Here is a 13,782-nt window from a genome sequence, read left to right as displayed (position 1 = left end):
GAATTTTCAGGGGACTTTTGGCAGACTTTTAGAATATATTATGTCCTCAATGTTTGTTTAGTGAATAAATACAAAGAAGTAAACTCTGGATTGGTAAAATCCAGGAAATAGATTTAGTGAAAGATAGTGCTTTAAAATTCAAGAAATACTGTAAAGAAACAATTACATAGAGCAAGGCAAAGCCTATTTAAATGCTGCACAGCTGGCATAGAGAGAAGTATGATGGATTCAAAGAAGGAAGTCATTGTTATGAGTCAGAATTAGATTTGAAAAAAAGCTCAGCAAGTAGGACCCCAAGATCTGAAAGAGTGATACAAGACAGGGAGGAAGTGTATATCAAAACTTCTCAGGAAGACTAACTATGACATATTCGTAGTGTAAGGAGTAGACTGCTGTGGCTTCCTAACACTATCTATTTGGGCACGAATGGGGAGATGAGGTTGAAATGGAAACTGATCAAGTTTGACCATGTTACTAATAGTTATCTATTGGTGTCTTTTGAGCAAGAGTTTGCCATGAAGATTGTGTGTGTGTGTGTAACTATTTCAGCTTTGGTTAAGACAGATGGAGAAGGAAATAATTTGGGGACCTAGGACCATTTAAGCTCCTACTAAAATTCTGTATTTGTGGAAATACAAGTCTAGGCTTAGATGATAATACTGAAAACACAAAGGGAAGCATAGACACAGGAGGTAATGAAGTGAAGACACAGAAAGAGTTGATGAAATAAGTCCAAAAAGCTAGAAATATACTTCTATCCAAATGGAAATCCATTAGCAAATTTCATCGTGAATTCAATGATTTCTGAATGTGGCGGCCTAATGTTTCTCACATATGTCTGCCAAATACAATTTTAGGGTGGTAATACAGTTGTTATATGAACAAAAGAGAGATCCGTGGTCAAATAAGCTTAGAAATTCACAATTTAAAAAATAAAGCTGATTTCTTAACTCAGTGATCACTATCACTGATAGTCTAGGAAATTAGTACAGTTTTTCTTCTTACTATTAAAACTATTTGGTTACATTAAACTAACCCCTTACTGCTCTTTTTTGTCAGAGCATTTCATATGGGTTGAATCTAGATTTAGGAAATGCTGATCTCCATTACAAAGAATAATGCATTTTTTCTTACAGTCTATTCTCAACCTGACACTTTTATTTTTCAGTTGCAGTTGATGTTATTGCCCTACCTGTCTCCTTTAGGTCTTGAAAGATTTTTTCCAGCTTTTAAATTATTGGAGAAGAACGAGTCAAATTTTCTTATGGAAAAGAACCTTAAACTTTAAGGAAGCTGATTTTCATGTTGTTTCTAACAGAAAACCAATTAGTGAATCATTCACTGCCATGAAAAATTTTTTGTACACCTAGTTTTTGAACATGTGTGTCTGAATTCATATTTTCAATATAACAAGGAAAAGGACATAGGAACTTTTTAAGGTGTTTCCATTGAAATTTAATAAGTTTTCGTTGTGTCATAAAATGAAGTGCTTAAACTGAAAATGTATTATCATTATCCTTACTTATTTTTTTTTTCTTGAAGGTTTATATCATTTATTTGGGAGTGCTCTAACATAACTGAACTTCACTTCTATAAATCGCATTTTTCACTATTCCAGGTATTATATCAAGTGATTAGTGAGGGTATACTTCAGAACTTCCTATGTATTTCTGCAAATGATCCAAAATATTTGCTTGAAATTTCGTCTCTAGGTCCAATTCCACTCAGTCTAAAATGCTGGGTTCATTACAGATCAGATATAATATCTGTTAAAGAAGGCATGACTTAAAATTAAATGATATTTGTATTGTCAATATTGGCTTTTCATCTTCTGTGGCATTCAAAGGATGAGTGACAGGACATTCCTGTACCCTTAGAACCCTGAGTCCCAGGAAACTCTTTAAAAACACTACCTACTGAAGGCATTGGTTGGTCCCTTTAAATGTTCAACTATTCTCAAGGTATAGAACCAGTTAGTCACAAATTAAGCTATTGCACATCAGCTTTGGTCCCAAGGATAGTGTTAATATTAATTAGTTAATAATATTAACCTCTCAAATAATTCAAGGCAGTTTAGCAAGTTGGGCTTTCACTTCTGTAATGGACTACAGATACTGTCCAGATAATACATATTTCTACTTTCATTTCAAATAATTACTTGAAAATATTTTTGTCTTTTTTAATAAAAGTATTTTTCATTTTTTTTTCAACTTGAATTTAGAAACCTTAAAACCATATTTGTAACAATTGCTAGGAATGACAATGGATATTTTATTTTTTTATTTTTTGGCAAAAGTTGTTCATAAGCAGTGAGGATTACATTTGAACACATAGAAGTAAAAGAATATATTTCTTCTCAAGATGATCTTTATTTTTTATTTTTTAAACCTCACAAAGCTAGAGCTTCCTGTGCATTTTATAGTACTAGTAATTGTTAACCTCTTTTAAATTTATCCTTTGCCAAAAAAAACACCCCACACATGATTGTATATATATTGTATATATCCTGTCATCCCCATCCCTAATTGTACAATAATACAGTAAAATTCATTGGTAACATTTTACAAACTGTGGCTTCTTCAAGAGAGGCTATATGCAGATGCCCAATATTATACACATTTGCCCAGGGCCAAAATATTTTTGAGTTCAATGGCACTTGGAAAATACATGGTAAAAATCAACTATCACAGAGAAAGAACATTGGAGCCATAAGAGCTATGCCTACACAAAGGCAAAAGATGACTATGTAGTTCTGCGGTTGGCATGTGGAAAATTTTCAAGTGTTTATGAAATTACATTGAGAAAGGAGACAGGGATCCTGCATAGTAGATGGAGAGAAGTGGCTCTCCAATATCCTGCCTGTATTCCAGGATCCTTTGTTCTTTGAGACTTAAAATCATAGAGTTGGGCACAAAGGAGCAGTAGTGTGCATTCATTCATAGGCAGCATCTGTCCTGATCTCTATCTCTTGCCCATTCTGAACACTGCTTGTACTTGCCTTTTGGAGTGAATGATCACCATTGCAGAAGATATCTCAAAAGGGACCTCTCACTCATTCTGTTGTTCCTATTACTTCTCCCATGTCTACTGTTAACTTCGTTCTTATTTTAAAAATATTTTGGATAATCACATCCATTTCAAATGCTTCAGATACATTTCCCTTTTACCATATCTTCTTAGTTCCAGGAAACTGTAGCCAAGTCCAGATTGTCTATCTTTAATAGGATGCTTCATAGACACTTGGAACACAATAGTTCTAAAATAGTATCCTCCCTGAAACTCTAGCCCTTAAATATGCTTCTTTTCTTGAAATTCTGTAAGACTCAGTATTAATGCTATTAATTTAGTCATTCAAGGCAAACAAATCATTGATATTAATACTCCCTTCTCCATATCAATAGGTGATTAAATTCTAACCATTATATTTGCACACTTTTAACATGTTCCATGTGTGTTATCCTCACTTGTCCTATTCCAGTTATTCTTCAAGGATAATCTCGTACTCACATTACAACTTATTTTGCAGTTGTCAGAAAAACGATAACTTTGGCATGTTCAGAGAACAGAGAGAGAATAGGATGTCTTGAGGATAATGGAATGTCTTCAAGATAGGTGAGTAAAAGTTGGGAAGAGTAGGTCAGGGAGTGGTAGAGGCTGCATGTTTTAACTCTTGAAGGACTGAGTAGATTTTTTTTTTTTATAAATGTAACAGTAAACCATAGCAAATTTTTGAGCAAGAGAAAAATATAAATTTAATTTGACTTATGCTTTATAAGGATCATCTAGTCATATGTATGGAAAAGGGACTGAATAGGGTGTTGGAGAACACATGAGAAGATGGTTAAGAAGTATGTGGGACAGACGAATTAACATGATTCTATAAAAGTTTTATAATCATTTACTAAATTAATTCAGCAAATATTTAGAGATATTTTTCCATGTAATAAAGAGATAAAGCTTTAGCACCCCTACCCTCAGGATAATTACATGCTGATGAAGGAGCCTGCAATAGATATCTGCATAGATCTCAATGTGGACACAATCAGGGAATAAAGAAAACCTCTTTGGAAGAGAAGGCACTTGAGCCCAATTATGAAGTGTTTATATTTGTAGAATTGAGTAAATACTTATCAAGAAGAGCACATGAAATTTATATGGATGTGGAAATAAGGACATTCAAAGGACCTCAAATCAGTGTATTTACAGTGATGTACAGCTAAGGATACACTTTGGTTTCATCAGTGGAATTAGAATAAATATATTCACTAACCTAAAACTCCTTTTAAGAATGAAAAATTGGTAAAATATTTAGTAGAGTACTTGACATAGAGAAAACAATAAATGGTAGTATAATTTATTATTATGGCTGGTACAGTGAGGAATGTTTGTAGCAGATGGTTTAAAGAAGTGGTTGAAAGGAGGAGGGAAAGTGACACAAGGCAACTTTTGGAGATGATGGATATGTTTATTACTTTGATGAGGGTGGTGATGGTTACCACAAGTGTATGCATATGTCCAAATTCATTAAATTGTATATTATATATATATGCCGTGTTTTATTTTTTAATTATGCCTTCAAAAATAGAAGACTAACGTATAATTAATAAGGCAGATATATAAGTATAAAGTAAACTAAACCATAATAGCTATTAAATCTTTTAAAAAGAGAGAAAAGGTAAAACTAGGATCAAGTAGGAATGGTTGTGTTTGCTATGTTAGTATTGACTTAATCATGAAAAAAAACCTAATAGTCATTCATAGTTTCTATGCAAAATTTATATAATGAGACAGATTTCTCAGAAAAATCATGTGAAAGACGTGGTGGAGAATGTTACATGGCAGAAGGAGGGCTTTTATCAAACTGCCTGGTTAGAAATCTGTGCTAACTCAGATGTGAGGTGCTGACAGTCTGCCCTAAGTTATAGGTCATGTAGACAAAAAGATTATATGCAGAGAAATTTTAGGACACATACTTTACAGTTCTTGGAATTACATAGAATTTCTGTTTTAAGTTGCTGCCAGGACATAAAAACGAAGAAATGGAGTATTTGTTAGAAGTCTGAGTTGACTGAAATTCCATGAGGTTAAATAATAGGTCAAAAGTCATTCAGAAAATAGAAGAGCAGTAATTTAATTTTGATCTGACTCTGGGTCCATATTCATTGCCTTGTTCTTTGCCTTACCGGTCAGTTTGGTCATTAATCTCCCTAGAAGAAATGCTTTCTTCACCCCTTGGTCCAACCACATAATTACTTTTTCTATTCTCTCAGTAATTTGTATAAACTGTTACTAAAGCTTTAATCTCATTATGTTTCAACTGTTTGCTTAGTGTTTTTTTTTTTTCTAAATAGTTTGGAAATGTCTAGAATTTTGCAGTAATAATATTTATTTTATATAAACACTGTGGGTTCTCAGGTTCATAAAAAAATTGATTGATGAAAGAGTTAAAAATATGGTGGCCAGTAACCAGGAAAGTGGGATATTTTATAGAATCCATTTTAAAATGGCACCATTATGTCCTACTGTTCAAAAGACAGGTCGAACTATCTGAATTCACAGCTCTGCCCTCTTGTATGTAAGCTTTGCCCTGTGGAGAGAAAATATCTTATGTCTTTAGAAGGCTGTGCTGAAGTTCAGCCTTTGCCATTCAGTATCACAGCAGGAATATCACAGCCCATCACTTCTAAAAGTTAATGTACCATCCTTCACAAGATCCTCTCTAGACTAATATTGCCAAAGGTTAAATGACATTAATACTGAAGTTCATGACTGCATAATGCAGTTTATAATCCTGAGGACATACTTTAACAGCAACAGCCATTCTTCTCATATTCCCCTCGTCTTTTGGACATAAAAATTGCTCTTGTGGAAAATTGTCATTTCCCAGAGGTATAGTTCTTGGTGATGGGGCTACATGGGGCACAGAATAGCTAAAACCTGAGTAAGGAAGAAAACAGTAGATAAAGAAAGCAACTGAAATCTCAGGATAGTTAAAGTCTAATAATTGGTTTTCTTATGTTCTGTCTTCTCTAAAAAACAGAGAATGTGAAGCTGTGTTTTATTTTTTCCCTATATTCCTGTGAGTGCATCCTGTGTTTGTGTGTGTTTATGTTTGTGTGATACATCTTGCTGTTTTTCTAGTTATTATCCTCTGATGATAGCAGATATTAAAAATCTCCTAATGATCCTGGATCTCAAGTGACTATGACTTTGTCAATATGTACATTGTAGAGAGAGAGAGATATGAGGAACTCAAGCTGCTTGAAACTCATTATTCAAGACAGGAACATTTATTTAAGTTCCTAAGCACTTCCCCACCAGGAAGTAGACATATAAAGTCTTCAAGGAAACTCTTCAGGCTATACATTCTAGGTAACAGACAGGAGTAAGGGATCTTTAGGATTCTGTTAATCTGGGTATTCCTTGGCCTTGCAGTAAGGAGTGTATTTTATTAACAAATATCACATTTTACTAATCTAATAGCTTATGAGAAAACAAAATCACTCTGCTATAATAACTATTTATTTCCTCCTCCTATAATGCCATCACATTCCAGAATAATGGCCCTAGTCAGTGTTCTTAATAATACCATTTAAAACTTAAAAATATTAACAATATATGCCAAATTGTAGTTAGAAAGTGGCCCCCAAAATGTGTCTTTTTATGCCCATTTGTATAGTTCAAAATCATGATGGATAATTCAGATCATGATAATGCTTACAAATTAGTAGAAGCAAGTGAAGTACAAACATAATTGCAAGAAGTATTTAAAAACAAATAATCAAACTGCTTAAATAACTTAGAAATATTCAGTCTCTTTATTTTCTCATGACCAATTTCCTCATTTATTTCTTTTAATTAAACCAAATAGAAGAGTGGGGGAGGGGGCAAGATGGCGGAAGAGTAGGGTCCCCAAGTCACCTGTCCCCACCAAATTATCTAGATAACCTTCAAATCATCCTGAAAACCTAGGAATTCAGCCTGAGATTTAAAGAGAACAGCTGGAATGCTACAGAGAGAAGAGTTCATGCTTCTATCAAGGTAGGAAGACTGGGAGGTGGGAGGAATAAAGAAACAAAAGGCCTCCAAGGGGGAGGGGCCCCACGAGGAGCCGGGCTGAGGCCGGGGCGAGTGTCCCCAGGACAGGAGAGCCCCGTCCCGGAGGAGCAGGAGCTGCACCAACCTTCCCGGGAGGAAAGGGGCCCGCAGGGAGTTGGAGCAGGACCCAGGAGGGCGGGGATGCCCTCAGGCTCCTGGGGGGCACTAACAGACACCTGAGCCTGGGGAGAGCGCCCCACACCCCGCAGCCGAGCTCCCTAAAGGGCTGCAGCCCGTGCAGGGCTGGACCCAGGAGCTGCTCGAGGGGGCTCCGGCGGCAGCTCCGCGCGGAGGGGGCTGCGTGGCCCGGGAGTGCGATTCCAGCAGCGCAGGCCCGGGAGCTCAGGGCACGGGGAACACAGCCCAGGATCCCGTGCTCCCCGCGGGACAGGCAGAGGCCGGGACCCAGGACCGCTCCTGCCGCTGGGCGGCCCGGAGCTGTGCAGATCGCCCCCGCCCCCGGAGCATCCAGGCCCCTGCGAGCTGCGGTAGTTACTGCGGGAGCTGACTCCAGGGCTGGAGAGCTGGCCACCTACTTTTGCTGTTCCTCCTGGGGCCTCACAGGATAAATAACCCCATTGAGCCTCACAGTGGCCTCACAGGATAAACAGGATAAGCAACTCCCACTGAGCCCTGCACCAGGCAGGGGCTGAGCAGCTCCCCCAAGTGCTCACAACTGAGAATCAGCACAGCAGGCCCCTCCCCCAGAAGACCAGTTAGAAGGACAGGGGAAAAACAAGTTATTGACCAAGCAGCACTGGAAGGTTCCAGGGGAAGTCGAGGGATTTACAGTATATAGAATCAGACAATTCTCCCCCTTGTTTTTTTTTTTTTTTATTTGCTCCCCCCCCGTCCTTTTTTTTTCTTTTCTCTCTCTCTCTTTTTTTTTTTTTCTTTTATATTTTCTCTTCTTTTTCTCCTTTTCCCAGTACAACTTGTTTTTGGCCACTCTGCACTGAGCAAAATGACTAGAAGGGAAAATTCAAGTCAAAATAAAGAATCCGAAACAGTCCTCTCTCCCACAGAGTTACAAAATTTGGATTACAATTCAATGTCAGAAAGCCAATTCAGAAGCACTATTATACAGCTACTGGTAGCTCTAGAAAAAAGCATAAAGGATTCAAGAGACTTCAGGACTGCAGAATTTAGATCGAATCAGGCTGAAATTAAAAATCAATGAAATGAGATGCAATCCAAACTAGAGGTCCTAATGACAAGGGTTAACCAGGTGGAAGAACAAGTGAGTGACGTAGAAGACAAGTTGATGGCAAGGAGGGAAACAAGAAAAAAGAGAAAAACAATTAAAAGATCATGAGGATAGGTTAAGGGAAATAAATGACAGCCTCAGAAGGAAAAATCTATGTTTAATTGGGGTTCCCAAGAGTGCCGAAAGGGATAGAGGTCCAGAATATGTATTTGAAAAAATCATAGCTGAGAACTTCCCTAATTTGGGGAGGGAAACAGGCATTCAGATCCAGGAAATAGAGAGATCCCCCCCCTAAAATCAATAAAAACCACTCAACACTTCGACATTTAATAGTGACACTTGCAAATTCCAAAGATAAAGAAGATCCTTAAAGCATCAAGAGACAAGAGATCCCTAACTTTTATGGGGAGAAATATTAGATTAACAGCAGACCTCTGCACAGAGACTTGGCAGGCCAGAAAGGGCTGGCAGGATATATTCAGGGTCCTAAATGAGAAGAACATGCAGCCAAGAATACTTTATCCAGCAAGGCTCTCATTCAGAATAGAAGGAGAGACAAAGAGCTTCCAAGATAGACAGAAACTGAAAGAATATGTGACCACCAAGCCAGCTCTGCAAGAAATACTAAGGGGGCTTCTGTAATAGAAAGAGGAAGTCCAAGGGAACAATCCACAAAAACAGGGACTGAATAGGTATCACGATGACACTATATTCATATCTTTCAATAGTAACTCTGAACGTGAATAGGCTTAATGACTCCATCAAAAGGCACAGGGTTTCAGACTGGATAAAAAAGCAAGACCCATCCATTTGCTGTCTACAAGAGACTCATCTTAGACATAAGGACACCTACAGCCTGAAAATAAAAAATTGGAGAACCATGTACCATTCAAATGGTCCTCAAAAGAAAGCAGGGGTAGCCATCCTTATATCAGATAAACTAAAGTTTCTCCCGAAGACTGTAGTAAGAGATGAAGAGGGACACTATATCATACTTAAAGGATCTATCCAACAAAAGGACCTAAAAATCATCAATATTTATGCCCTGAATGTGGGAACTGCCAAGTATATCAATCAATTAATAACCAAATTTAAGACATACTTAGATAATAATTCACTTATACTTGGTGACTTGAATGTAGCGCTTTCCACAATCGACAGGTTTTCTAAGCACAACATTTCCAAAGAAACAAGAGCTTTAAATGATACACTGGACCAGATGGATTTCACAGATATTTACAGAACTTTACATCCAAATGCAACTGAATACACATTCTTCTCAAGTGCACATGGAACTTTCTCCAGAATAGACCACCTACTGGGTCACAAATCAGGTCTTAACCTATACCAAAAGATTGGGATCGTCCCCTGAATATTTTAAGACCAGATGCTTTGAAATTACAACTAAATCACAAGAAGAAGTTTGGAAAGATTTCAAACATGTGGATGTTAAGGACCATCCTGCTAAAAGATAAAAGGGTAAACCAGGAAATTAGTGAAGAACTAAAAAGATTCATGGAAACTGATGAGAATGAAGATACAACTGTTCAAAATCTTTGGGATACAACAAAAGCAGTCCTGAGGGGGAAATACATCGCAATACAAGCATCCATCCAAAAACTGGAAAGAACTCAAATACAAATCTAACCTTGCACCTAAAGGAGCTGTAGAAAAAACAGCAAATAGATCCTACACCCAGCAGAAGAAGAGTTAATAAAGATTCTAGCAGAACTCAATGAAATCGAGACCAGAAGAACTGTGGAACAGATTAACAAAACCAGGAGTTGGTTCTTTGAAAGAATTAATAAGATAGATAAACCATTAGCCAGCCTTATTAAAAAGGAGAGAAAAGACTCAAATTAATAAAATCATGAATGAAAAAGGAGAGATCACCACCAACACAAGGAAATACAAACAATTTTAAAAACTTATTATGAGCAGATATACGCCAATAAATTAGGCAATCTAGAAGAAATAGATGCATTTCTGGAAAACCACAAACTACCAAAACTGGAACAGGAAGAAATAGAAAACATGAATGTGCCAAACATCTGGGAGGAAATTGAAGCAGTCATCAAAAACCTCCCAAGACAGGCCTTCCAGGTAAGATAACTTGATCTAGACTACAGCCTTTGGTTCTCCTGAAGGCAAGAGACAGCACATGCTCTAAATAATTTTTCTAAAACAAAGAAAGGTTCGCTGAGATCGTCAGCCTCTTGTGGTCTAGGCAATGTGAACTGACCAAATTATTTAAGTAACACTTTTTTTCTCTAGTTTTTCCATCTCCCTTCCTCCCTATTTTTTTTTTTATTTTTATTTTCCAGCACTTTGCTTTGCCCCAAATCTCCAAGCAAGCCTCATCAAGTTCACCTCGAGTCTCTTCAAGGACAACTTCATCAAGGAAACCTTGAAACCTGACAAAAATTTTATTTATTTATTCATGAGAGACACAGAAAGAAGGCCGATGGAGAAGCAGGCTCCGTGCCGGGGAACCTGATGTGGGACTCAATACCAGGACCCCAGGATCACGCCCTGAGCCAAAGGCAGACTCTGAACCACTGAGCCACCCAAGCATCCCTAAAATGAAAGTAATTTAGAAAATACTTGAAGAACTCCCACCCACCCACCTACCCACCCTGCAACAATGTCAGAATACAGTCTCCAGGTCTAAGCTGCTCGACTCAAGAGTGGATTGATCCCACTGTATGAAACACCTTTGAAAGGAAAATTCTCCACCACTTCTGCCAGAGGTTGAATAGACGGAAACCTGTGGAATGTCAAAAAGACCGACTGGTTCCAGGAATGGCCAGATTCTTATGAGAAGCACATCTACAGCTCTGAGGACAGGACTGCACAACGGCATCTGAGCAGCTGGGCCATGTGCAACACCAACAACCACAACTCCCGCGTCCTCAAGAAGTCCTGCCTGGGTGTGGTGGTGTGCAGCCGCGACTGCTCCGCCGAGGAGGGCCGCAAGACGTACCTGAGACCTGCCATCTGTGACAAAGCCCGGCAGAAGCAGCAGAGGAAACGCTGCCCTAATTGTGATGGGCCTCTGAAGCTGATTCCTTGCCGAGGCCATGGGGGCTTCCCGGTCACCAACTTCTGGAGGCACGAGGGATGCTTCATATTCTTCCAGTCAAAAGGAGAGCACGATCATCCAAAACCAGAAACTAAATTGGAAGCCGAGGCAAGAAGAACAACGAAGAAAGCACACACAGCATCTTCCTCTGTCTCCTTAAAGCTGAAGGGGCGCCCAGAGACAAAGTCTCTTTCAGGTGAAACTCAAAGTTGGGGAAGTTTACCTTTAACTTGGTCTTTCCAGGAAGGCGTCCAATTGCCTGGTAGTTACAGTGGACCTTTAATAGCTAAGCCTCCCCAGCAGAAGTCACTGAATGATTGCTTATTCTTCTCCAAGACTTATTGTTTGGGGGGAACCACTCATTTGGCAGACCCCACTTCCACCTTGGGCCCCACTAAGCTCTATGAGAAATGCAAACTATCCAGTAGTTGGATCTATAAGAGTGGGGACCTGCTTCATCCTGTTTCTGGAGTCTTCTCTACGATGATTGGCAAACGTGGAATAAAAACACTGCTTTGGGGAGAAATTCTCTTAATGACAACTGTTGTCCCAATTATCCTTTTCCTCTGACCAGCTGGCCTTATGACTTTCCCCCTCCTGGAACTCTTCAGAACCCTTTACCCAGCAGATTCCAGTGGAACCACCTGCAGCTGAAAGTAGCTATTGTCCATTATGGCCAAATCCAGGGGGGGAGCTTTAGGTAGAGAAGGTACATGTGGATTTTATTTTTTTTAATTTATTTTTTATTGGTGTTCAATTTACTAACATACAGAATAACCCCCAGTGCCCGTCACCCATTCACTCCCCTTCCCTGCCCTTCTCCCCTTCCACCACCCCTAGTTCATTTCCCAGAGTTCAGAAAGGGAGACAGAACGTAAAGACTGCATGTGGATTTTAGCAGCTGCTTCCACCACATTCCATTCACCTCAGGAAGACCCCTTTCTCTTTACCGATACCTCCCATCCCCACCATCAATATTCATTGACAGGCAAGAGCCGTAAGTGGGATTTTGATGAAGAAATGAGGGGCATGGGTTTGGATTACTACAACAATGAAATGCTTCTAAACCTCTGTCCTTTAAGATGATCCAAATCTAAATCCTTGTACACTATTAGCAGAAATGTAATTTAGTGCAGACACTATGGAAAATAGTATAGAGGTTCCTTAGAACATTAAAAATAGGACTACCTGCACTCCCATGTTCATTGCAGTATCATTCACAATAGCCAAAGTATGGAAACTACCTAAGTGTCCAGCAACAGATGAATGGATAAAGAAAATATGGTGTGTGTGTGTGTGTGTGTGTGTATACATATATACATATACAATGGACTATTATTCAGCCACACAAAAGCAAGGAAATCCTACCACTTGTGACAACATGGATGGACCTTGAGGGTGTTATGCTAAGTGAGATGAGTCAGACAGAAAAAGACAAATACTGTGTGATCTCACTTACATATGGAATCTTAAGAAACCCAAATTCATAGAAACAGATCAGATTGGTGGTTGCCAGATGTGGGGTGTGGGGCGAGAATTTGGTGAAGGCAAACAAAAGCTACAAACTTCCAGTTTTAAGATAAATTAAGTCCTGGAGATGTACAACATGATGACTCTGGTTAACAATATTGTATTGTATATTTGAAAGTTGCTAAGAGAGTAGGTCTTTTTTTTTAATAATTTTTTAAAATTTTTATTTATTTATTTATGATAGTCACAGAGAGAGAGAGAGAGGCAGAGACATAGGCAGAGGGAGAAGCAGGCTCCATGCACTGGGAGCCCAACGTGGGATTCGATCCTGGGTCTCCCGGAGCCCAAAGTGGGATTTGATCCTGGGTCTCCAGGATTGCGACCTGGGCCAAAGGCAGGCGCTAAACCGCTGCGCCACCCAGGGATCCTGAGAGTAGGTCTTAAATGTTCTTATGACAAGGGGAAAAATTGTAACTAGGTGAAGCGATGGATATTAACTTATTGTGGTAAAAATTTGGTAATATATATATATATATATATATATATAGGGTCATTATGTTGTACATCTTAAACTTCTACAATGTTATATGTTAATTATATCAATAAAACTGGAAGAAAAAAAAAAAACCTCCCAAGACACAAAAGTCCAGGGCCAGATGGCTTCCCAGGGGAATTCTATCAAACATTTAGAAGAAACCATACCTATTCTCCTAAAACTGTTTGGAAAGATAGAAAGAGATGGAATACTTCCAAATTCATTCTATGAGGCCAGCATCACCTTAATTCCAAAACCAGACAAAGACCCCACCAAAAAGGAGAATTATAGACCAATATCCATGATGAATATGAATGCAAAACTTCTTAACAAGATACTAGCCAATAGGATCCAACAATACATTAAGAAGATTATTCATCATGACCAAGA

At 38.6% G+C, this 13,782-nt stretch overlaps 1 pseudogene; it reads left to right on the top strand.

Moving 5' to 3' along the window:
* The window catches only part of LOC140641037 (chorion-specific transcription factor GCMa pseudogene), a 70,487-nt pseudogene extending 58,014 nt beyond the window's left edge, over window positions 1-12,473 (top strand).
* The last annotated feature ends 1,309 nt before the right edge of the window (window positions 12,474-13,782 follow it).

Source organism: Canis lupus, chromosome 10, assembly GCF_048164855.1.
Source record: "Canis lupus baileyi chromosome 10, mCanLup2.hap1, whole genome shotgun sequence".
Taxonomy (NCBI): domain Eukaryota; kingdom Metazoa; phylum Chordata; class Mammalia; order Carnivora; family Canidae; genus Canis; species Canis lupus.
Note: the sequence above shows the minus strand (reverse complement) of the source record. Positions and strands in the feature narration are given on the sequence as shown.